Below are 10,496 nucleotides of genomic sequence, written 5' to 3' on the forward strand. Positions count from 1 at the left end.
CCAGGTCAGGCTGTTCATCACAAGTCTGGTTTCCCCCCAACATTTCTGCCTCTTAATGGGAAGTTTCTCCTTGCCGATGTTTATGACTTTTGCTAAATGTCGCTCAGTGTTCATGTTGGATTAAAGGGATGCTTCACCCATATGCATTAAGCTTTGTTTCATTAGAAACCTGGTAGTGTTTTTTAATGGTCGTGCATCCCGCCCTCCTTTTTCCCTGAGACGGGAAAAGCTCCGTGTTTCTTTTCTGAATAGGAGCCTCCGATGACGCAAATAAATTGTCATTTCGCATCATCGGACGGGAAGCAAAGAATCGTTTTCAAACTCCTCCTGCACACCTTCAAGGCCATCCACAACCTCTCCCCTCCATATCTGTCTGAACTCTTTTACATCGCCACTCCAGCCCGCTCCATCAGATCCACCTCGCCACTCCAGCCCGCTCCATCAGATCCACCTCGCCGTGCCCTCTGCCCGCCTCAGCTCTGGAACTCTCTGCCACCTTGACCCTCACCCCATCTTCAAATCCAGACTCAATGATCCATCTATTCAAGATCATTTTAACTGTAATTACACTGTCCTACATTTCACTGAAGCTACAGACCAATCACAGATCAGTGGGTGGGACCTCACTCCCAGAATCTAAACTCAACGTCCACCATCTTGCTTGGTAGCTATGCTAACAGGCTCCGTGGAGAAAGCTGAGAAGAAGCAACAATGAAGGAAAGTATGTTTCAACTTCAAACTGATATGGATGAAGGGGATGTTGAAGGTCTTGAGCTCGAATCGGATGTTAGTGGCTATATGAGCCGCAATATAGGGACGAGCAGTTGAGGCTAATGAAGGAACAGTGTGCAACATAACTGCTGTGCATTCTGGGAGTTGTTGTCTTTTATCCACATGAGCCAAAAAAGACACTTCCTGACTTTTCTAGGCCAAGAAGGCACCAACTTCAAAATGTATTTTACATTTCTACTACATACTATATGACCCAATGTCAATACAGATTCATGTTTCTACCGGTGAAGTATCCCTTTAACGTTGGGTCTTTGTGAAATAACAATGAGTCTTTTACCTGCTAAGAGTCTGGAGATAACATTTGTTATGAATTGGTGCAATACAAATACAGATTGGTAGATTGCTAAACAATGCTAACAATAGCCTACTGGTTTAGATCATACTGGTTAACCCCTTGCACGTCGTCAACGGTCCTCACTGCAGCAAACCTGGCTTCAACACCGTCCTTCAGCGCTTCACTGCACATCATCCGTACTCTCTGCTCTCAGTGTTTCCTGTTTCTATTTGTGTTACACATGTTTTAAAGAGGAAAAAAGGTGTTCATGCTAAAGTTACAGCCATAGACTAACTCCCAAATTTCCACCGCCATTCGCTGCCACTCTCGTCAATGATTGTGTCTACTGGAGCGTGGGCCCAGCCTCCGAGATTTCTGAGAGTTGGCTGCTCACTGCTTTGTCACATGATAAGAAAAATGAAGATACTGAAGAGCTTTTGTGGTGAGGCAGCATTGGAAAATGAATTGCAAAATAAATACCTGAGTCAGCACTTTGTGTCCAAGATGGGTTTTCTGTAAAATCATGAAAGCGGAAGACGAGTCAAAGTAGCACAAACTGTTATCAGTCGCCCAAACATTTCACGTCTCAAGGTCATGATAAGTGAATACAGAGCGTTTGCGTTTCTGAAGCTCTGACCCAGAAATTAAAAAAAAACTCTTATCGGGCTTTGTTTTCCACAGAGACATAACAGTTGTATTATTCATTCATTATTATTTCTTATGCAGCCTGTTACGGAGGCTTGATGGTGGAGGAGCTCAGGGACTTGATATTAAGGCTGTGATCATGTTAATGGTTTATAATTGCTGGTAAATTGCGCCCGAGTGTCATTTAGTGGACTCGCTAATGGAGACGTATCTGGGGCACGGTTTCATCACAGAGGCTATTTACAGAGTTCAGTCATCAGTCAATGGTAATACTGAATCATAGCCTTTAAAGGAGGTCGGTGTCTGTAATAGTTTCTTAGTAAACTTACAAAATGTTGAATTTTATGACAATGTTTACATTAAAAAATCTCAATTCAATGAAAAATCGACTGTTAGATATTTTTTGTTGAATACTTAGATTACCTCAAATATTTCCAACAGTTATCAAAGCCAGATGAATCTTTCATTTTATATCTGTAACGGGACGTGTCTTTTCTTGGCGGCTCGCCATGACAGAGTTGCCATATCATTGCCGTGGAAACGATGGACATTACTTCGAAGGCCGCTGAATCAGGAAGCGTGAGCTGCTACTGAAAGCTGCCGTACTGTTGCTGTTTGTGCTGCTGTGATAAAAACATCATGCAAATTGCAGTCGCATATTTGGCAAGAAATGTCGTCAATTTCTTCAATTAAAATTCATCCACAGGTCTGTGAGGATTTTCTCACTCTAAAGAAGCGCTCTGCCGGCTTTGGTGATGCACTTGCCTGCTGTCATCAGGCTGATTAGCTGCACCTGTATGCTAAACTCTTTAGTGGACGCTCAAACTCAAACTGTCTGTTGAGCAGAGAGTAAGGGTGCATTCAATTTGGTGTTGTGGTGGTATGAATGCTCAAATTAACTCTTGTTGACTTGAAAACAGGGGTCTCTCGGTTAACTTCCAAGTGCACCAGAGTTTGGTTCACTGTAGGTGAGAAAGCGAGCTGTCTTTGTACTGTTACTGTAAAAGCAGATGCTATATTTCCTGTTTTGGTCGAGACATGTTCTGTGAAGTCCCCCGTTGGTTTCAGAAGCGTAGTCCAACGATGGCAAACTCCATATTGAAAAGGCAACTTTCAGTCAACCTGGAAACAAGCGACAAGCTGGCGCTGATACATGTTCGGTCTGTATTTGTCGGCCTACTGCAGCGGACCTGATCGGTTTTTACTTTATTCAATCTGTCCGGAGTCCTCTGCAGCAGATACACATGACTTCTATTTTTGCCCGATGCTGGAGCATCAATTTACCACAGAGCAGATCGAGCGGGACAGAAAGTCAGAGACTGAAACATCCTGTTTATTTTCAGAATAAAACACTCTGTCTTGAAGTTTCAGAACAAAGACTGTGTGTGTTTCTTGATGTTTGTGTAAAGGGTTTTATTCCACATACATCATATAATCTTGCGCTGTAATTACCGCCGGGACTCCTCGGTCTTTGGACTCCAGATGTCCGGCGGTGCTGCCCGCTGCTGGAACTGAAGGATTTTATCACCTCAGTGTTGGCTTCATCTTCAACACCGGAGGATGCTGCTTGGTTGAGACTGAGATATCTCAACAACTGTTGGATGTTTTTCCATCAATGCACCCTGAATATAAAATATGTAAAGATGAAATATACAGAACAGAAACATAGTCTCCCCATATTCCTCCAAACCCATCCTGTAACATTTCATCTTTCCAGTACTCTCTGCCCTGCGCTGATTCTTTTTGTCATGCAATATTGTTGGAGAGTCTGTACACGACAACCTAGATGAGTCAGACTTGAGCTTTAATAAATATTTTTTTTATGTTTTTTTGGGGGGGTATTTAAGAAGCGATTCTCTTCTCGTTCTTTACGCATGAGGTTGTCAGATTTGCTCATGCCGCTCAGTGAAAGTTAGAACACTGCAGACGACAGCTTCCAACGAAAAGCACACCGTCTTGTTGCCCGCAGCGGGGCTTTTTGTTTCATGCTCACTGCTTTGATTCAGAGTTTTTACCTTCTCTCCGACTGTCTCACTGTCCTTCATTTAGCCTCCTCGCCCTCGCTGTGCCGGAGACCCAGCCTCAGCGGGGGAACTCACAAACACGGATCTGCTTGTCAGAGATAGTTAGGCAAGCTCATAACGAGTCAAACATAATAAAAATGTTTGATTTTTAAAAATAATAAATTAGCACTGAGATTAGCTCCTTTTAATCTGCATAAACAAGAGGCTCTCTCACCGTCTCTCACGCTTCCTCTTCTTAATAAATGACTGATCGATGTCACAGCTGTGCATGAGCTCACACACGTGAATGTGTGGATGTATGTGCTGCAGGAAAGTCCTCCTCCAAAGCCGGTCTGTGGTGCGGTGAGAGTCTGAGTTCACCGGGTCGCTGATCGACTGAGCTCTAACAATGTGTGTGTGTGTGTGTGTGTGTGTGTGTGTGTGTGTGTGTGCGTGTGTGTGTGTGTATGCATGTGGAGTGAAGAAATCATTAACCAGGTACATGGTGTATGTCTCCTAATGGGTACAATGTTCCAATTTTGAGCTCGGTCCTTACAAGAATAATTGATTCCACAAACTGGAATTCCCTTTAAGGCCTTTTAGGAAAGTCCACTCGGTTAATTATGATTCCTCTGTTGGACACTTAACGTCCGTCACCGGGGACTGTTTGTGCTCGTTAAGATGTGAAATTAGAAAAAGGGAAAAAAGTCAGACAATAAAAGAATACTTGAGCACAAAATACACAGATTTAAAGGCTTTATACGCAATTTTTTGATCCAGCAGATGTCGCCCTTGAGCACCAGCATGAAACCAAAACAACTGGCGCTGCATTGTTGTGTTAGCATGCTAATGCTAGCGATCTTTATTATGCTGGTATCTTCACACTGCATGTAAATTTACCTGAAATGAGCGTGATCTAGAAACACAGTTAAGCAGTGAGTACAGTATGTTATTCTTCTTTTCTCTAGTCCCTCAATTAAACAACTTTTATACACGAGGGGAGGAGTCAGCCGGCCGTCCTGGCGATGTAAACAAACTGAAGATAGGACTCTGAAAACTCTGAAAACATCACAGACAGTGGGACTCGGGTGTTACACCCATTGTAGACAGTCATGACTCACAGAGTTATTTTCAGAGGATAAACTTGATTTATATTATATTTAAGTGTGAAAAATCACAGATAAAGACTTTAAGTCAACGATGAAACGTCCCTCAGGTCGGTTCAGTTCACAGCAGAACAGATTCTTGTCTGAGCATTTTTAGAAAGTTCAGCGACTCGGGTACAAACTGCAACATAGTCAGGATGATTTTGGGCCCGATTCCCCTCCAACAAAAGTCAGCAAAGGTCGGATTATCTGATACTTCCATAGATGATCTTTTCAGATGTTCCCGTGGTGTGAGGTGTGTTAAGAGTGATTTTAACCCTTTCAGATCTGCTCAGAAGACGATGATTTGATAAACGTGTTCAATATTTACAATCATAAATCCTGTTGTGTGGGGAGAACAGCGAGGACGGCCGAGCACGGACTCTGTGGATTGTCCTGTGGAACGGAACGACAGCCAATTGAGAAGCCAGCTGACTGAAGCAGGAAGCACAACAAACATTACCATGGCGACGACAGCAAACACAAAGCATAAAGTTAGATGGATTTAACGAGTGTTCATACAACGTGTCCTGTAAAACAAATCACAATCCAACTGACCAGGAAATGGATGTACCAGCTAACAGCTAGCCACAGTTAGCTTGACCGTCATGTTTGTTTACACTTAAGACGCGTTCTGATAGTGGAGACTCTGGTTGTTGTTGAATGAATCTGTTAGTTTGTGCTGTGCTGAGTTGGTCGTCATGTGTTGGTTCTCTCGCATGTTCAAAATCGTTTTAGGATTTCTTAAAATCCTTCAATCTGTGCCAGGCGGTGGTGTTTGTTACCTTTCCTCTCACTGCTTCCTGTAATCTGCTAATCCGCTGCAGGAGAATGTTTGTCAACAGAGCTGTCAATCATGGCAATTAATTTATTTATTATCGCATCAAACCCGACGAATGCAGGTTTGAGAAAAGTTTATTTGAAATCGGCAGAAACATTTGCAGAAAAGGTGTCACGACTGAAAATGAAAAGTCATCAGTCTAGCTTGTCTTGTTATCCCGCAGATGTCTTTTTCTTCACACTGTGAGCGTGTGTGTGTGTGTGTGTGTGTGTGTGTGTGTGTGTGTGTGTGTGTGTGTGTGTGTGTGTGTGAGCATGCTGCACCCGAACAGTAAACGAGTGCTGTTTTCATCCCGTATTAGTCCCCTCACATGGCACAGTGTTGCTGACAGGTAAGCTGTCACAGTGAGCGGAGGGGGAAACAGCCTGCTGGGCATTCATGTGCTAACAAGTCACAACTGGTTGTGTAACACTGTCAGCCATCTGAAGTCTAAACTGCAGAGTGTGTCTGCCTCTCGTTTACAGCCTCATGCAGCCTGAGGTCAGAGACAGACGAGAGGAGAGAGGAACATGTGTGAACCCTAACCAGATCAGAGGGCGTTAGACCTTTCATTGCATTTAGTTCTTAATTACGTTTTTTAATGTGACAACCGGACAAATTTCAGACTGAAGAAGACTGAAGAAATTGACAGTCCCTTCTTTGAGTTGTGTAGCTGATGGTTTGCAGAGCTGGGTATTATCCACAACATCACAATTTGATTCGATTTCAATTCTTTGGGTCACGATTCGATATCGATTAGCTTCAGAAATCCCCAGATTACTCATCACAGCATCTTCTGATATGTCTTCAATAATTATGTGTGCATTGTTTGTACAGTATAGGTTAAGAACAAACCTACTAAAAAATGTACTTCATCGTCCCATTATTCTTTAATAAACAAATAATAAAACATTACAGTACAGTTTGCAGAAGTACGGCGCGCCCCCCAGTGGAGAGGTCGTGTCATTACAGCTGAAATAATCGATTTCAGGATTTCCCTGAATTGATATTGAATTAGGGAAAAAATAATTGCAAAACACCACCCAAAGCTCATGACCACAGGTGAGGGTCGGGACGAGGATCGGCCGGTAAATGGAGATCTTTGCCTTCAGGCTCATCTCCCTCTTCACCTCAACGGTTTGGTGCAACGCATTACTGCCGACGCTGAGCCAATCACACGGTCCATCTTACCCTCACTCGTGGACATACTTAAACTTCTTCACTTGGGGAAAAGTCTCACTCCCCGGAGCGATGACGGCCTAGCGGTTATGTAACGCGCCCCATGTAAAGAGGCTATCGTCCTCTTTGAAGGGTTGTGGGTTTGAATCTGACCTCTGACCTTTGCTGTGTGTCAACCCATACGCTCTCCTCCCAACATTTAAAGAAAAAGACTCACTGCCTGTTTAAACAATATTTTTATGTGAACGATATAACTATAACATCTCTGTTGTGTAAATGAGACCGCTTCAGTTTCACTCACATCGTCTTTGGCGTTCTCTACAGACTCGATGCCCCTTTGTTTGTCTTTTAGCTTTTTGTTTCGGTTTGTCTGTCCTGAAACCGTTTCTGTTCAGTGTCCCTGCTTCTGCTCTGAATCACGAGCCAAGAAGTTTGTGAACTCTGTAAGAAGTTTGAAACGCGTCAAACGACCTGTGACGTCTGAAACACAAACGAGATGTTAACCTTTCTGTCAGTGGGTCACTAACAATAATGACAATGCTGACTTTTATTCTCAGGGCAGACGCACTGTTACATTTCATTAGTCAAATGTGAAGATGGAAGTTTTTTGCCTGTCAGGTCAGTAGGATATAACGTCCATCAGCCCTTCAGAGTCTACGTGTGGTTTCTGTTTGAACTAAAGGGCCGTGAACTCAGACCAGGAGACTTTTGTAAAGAGCATCAGAAAGGACTTTGACAGTCTTCATTCCTGCGCAAAATAAAACATTTCACCTTTATGGGACTGTCGAAAACAAATTTGAGGCCTGTCCTCTGCAGGCTCGTGTAAAGAAATGAACGCCTGTCTTTAAATATCCCGTCTCTAATCTTGAATCTTTTCCCTGCAGCATAATGTTTACAGATACACAATTTGATTTTAACAGACTCAGCACGAGCTAATCAGATGGCTTTTTTTGGCCTCATGTCAACACAGCATAAGGATAAGCTGCTCGTCTCTTAGTGTGCAGAAGACCTGCACCCTTATCTTATCCTGTATACTTATCTTATGAATGCTGATGAGATCAGAGTGCTGACTGCATACATCTGTGGGCTGAATACTCCAACATGAGCTTTATCGAATAGCAGACTTGTCCTGTGTCAAATAAATAAATATGCATCATCATTCTTTTATTCTTAAAGGAGCAATATGTAACTCTGACACCTAGTGTTTAAAACGGGTACTGCAGTCCAAATTCTAAACACTGTAGAGAGCTGTCTCCCTCCTCTCTAGAGACGATGCTCACTCAGGTCACCATGTGGTGGACTCTGAAGCTTCAGTGTTTATCCAGCTCTGCATGGGTCTGTAAACCTTTCTGTGTTCTAACCTCTCTCCATTTTTCAAAAGCATCTCCAATATTGATCCTAGTTTGAGCACGTTTCTGCTCGTGGAGCTTATTAGAAACATGCAGAGGCTTTTTAGGTCGGGTACAATCACTTCTATCTGAACCACTTCTCTTGCCCGCTTCCATCACTGCAACACCTGTTGACCTGATAACTGCTCTCATATCTGACAAACCGAGGGGCGTCCAAAACGGCTGTGTGTGGGGGTGTCTTAAAACCGCCTACCTTCTCTGGTCCAAACAAATCCAGAGCATTCAGGAGCAGAATCTAAAGTTAGAAGGAGGACATACTGGCTGCTGCATTGTTGTCAGAGAAGCCAGCACTTCAACATAGCATGTTTCCTTAATGTCTGATCATATAGTAAGCTCACTTTTATCTTACAGACGGCTCCTTTAAAGTTTATTTTCTGCTCATGAAAAGCTTCTCATCTTGTTGAAAGTTAAATCCTAAAACACACAAACAGCACGTCTAGACTAACTGTCAACTCTCAGGAAATGGATTTGAGAAATTTAAGTTGAAGGAACATCTTTAATGGTGTATTAATTTAAAACGATTCGTTGACATGTGTTTACATAAAGGCAAAAAAATGCAGACAGCGGTCTCAGTCATCTGTCATTAAAGGTCTCAAGTGAAAGATCAGACGATTTTTTTATTATTATTATTATAACTGAAGCGAATGGCGGTTATTCCCACAATGTTTACCTGGTTTACCGCAACCGGCCTCCCATCCCCTGAGCATGATGTTGTCATTGACAACTAGCAGCCCTGCAGGGCCTCTTTACACCTCACTCATCGAAAGATTACAGCATCCTGAAAACCCCCACAGTCTGAACAGCAGGTGTGTCTCACTTTGGAGAGTGCTTAGAAGAAATAGCTGCTTCTCTTCCTGTACACGGCGGTGTAGTAAAGCAGGTATATGATGTATTTACAGCATTGTAAGTTATTGTTTTTATTAGTTTTTTCTGTCTCCATCGTGTACCATCTTCTAAATCCCCTCTGATGTGTATCATTCAGTAACCTTGGACAAGACACTTAACCCCAAATTTGCTCCATTTACCATTTACAAAAAGAGTAATCGGAGTACTTAGCATGTTGGTCTGTAAAGCGTTTCCCCCCCAACGCTGCTAAAGATAAAGGAGTAGTTCACTCAAAAATGCATAATTAATCTACGGGCCAGTAGTGACGTGAAACCTGCTCCACTTCTAACACTTTCATTCGTTTCTTAATAATCCTTACTCCCTGAGGTCAAGCAGCAGAAGTGTAAATCCTGAAGGTCCATTTTTTTATTTGAACAAAATATGCAAAAGCACTCAAACATGCCAGTGTTCTTAGCACGCAGCACACACACACATGTATATACACACAAACATGCAGAGTAAACACACACACGGCTTCTTAACCTTAATCCTGATCTTTGCTCTCTCCTTCACTCCCCCCCCCATCACTCCTCCTCCTTATGCTTTTTCTCATTTTGCATGCCCTGTTCCCGTCCTCCTCTCTCTCCCTCTCTCTCTCTCTTTTCTTACACCTTGAGGCTACATCTATCTCATGCATAATAGGCAGCGGAGTTAGCGAGTTGGCAGCTCTATGGCGACCTCTCTGCTCCATCTCTGAGGTTGTTACACTCTGCTGAATTGTATGGTTATTCATCATCTGTCATGTTTTTTTTTGGTGCGAAACAGAGGTCCTTCCCAGCACCAAGAGCTGAATAACACCACCGACAGCCTGATTGTGTCACTTGAACTGAGAGATGAAAAACCCTCTCGATGGCACCCCCAGTGATTGGGTAAGAGCTCCAGCACATCACAGTGCAAGTGCCACTTTCTCTATTGACCCTAAAGGCACAAAAAAAAAGCAATCAAGCTCATGTGACAAGTTTCCAGGATATGCCCGTCACTCACTCGTTCTAAGATGAATTGCTTCTCCTCTCGCATTTGAGTGTTTGTTGGAAATGAGATCATTCTTGTGAGGAGATAGAAACCTGCTAAACCTGCTACATTCATGAACTTAAGACAGACTGAGTGTGGCTAACGTTAGCACCGCTACCACCACGAGCCTTCAGTCGTCCTTGCATGTTGATGTCCTCATACGTATGCTAGATGTGGTTACTCCGGTCGCTCTCGGTTTGAAGTTAAACTTCAGACAGTTCTCCTGTAGGTTTAACTTTTGGGTTGAGTCAAAGATTATTTTAATGAACTATTTACATGCTTACGGTTTCGCTAGCTTGTAAATCTGCTAGTTAGCTTGGTGGCGATGTTGAA

This window comes from Labrus bergylta, chromosome 1, assembly GCF_963930695.1.
Source record: "Labrus bergylta chromosome 1, fLabBer1.1, whole genome shotgun sequence".
In the NCBI taxonomy this organism is placed as follows: Eukaryota; Metazoa; Chordata; class Actinopteri; order Labriformes; family Labridae; genus Labrus; species Labrus bergylta.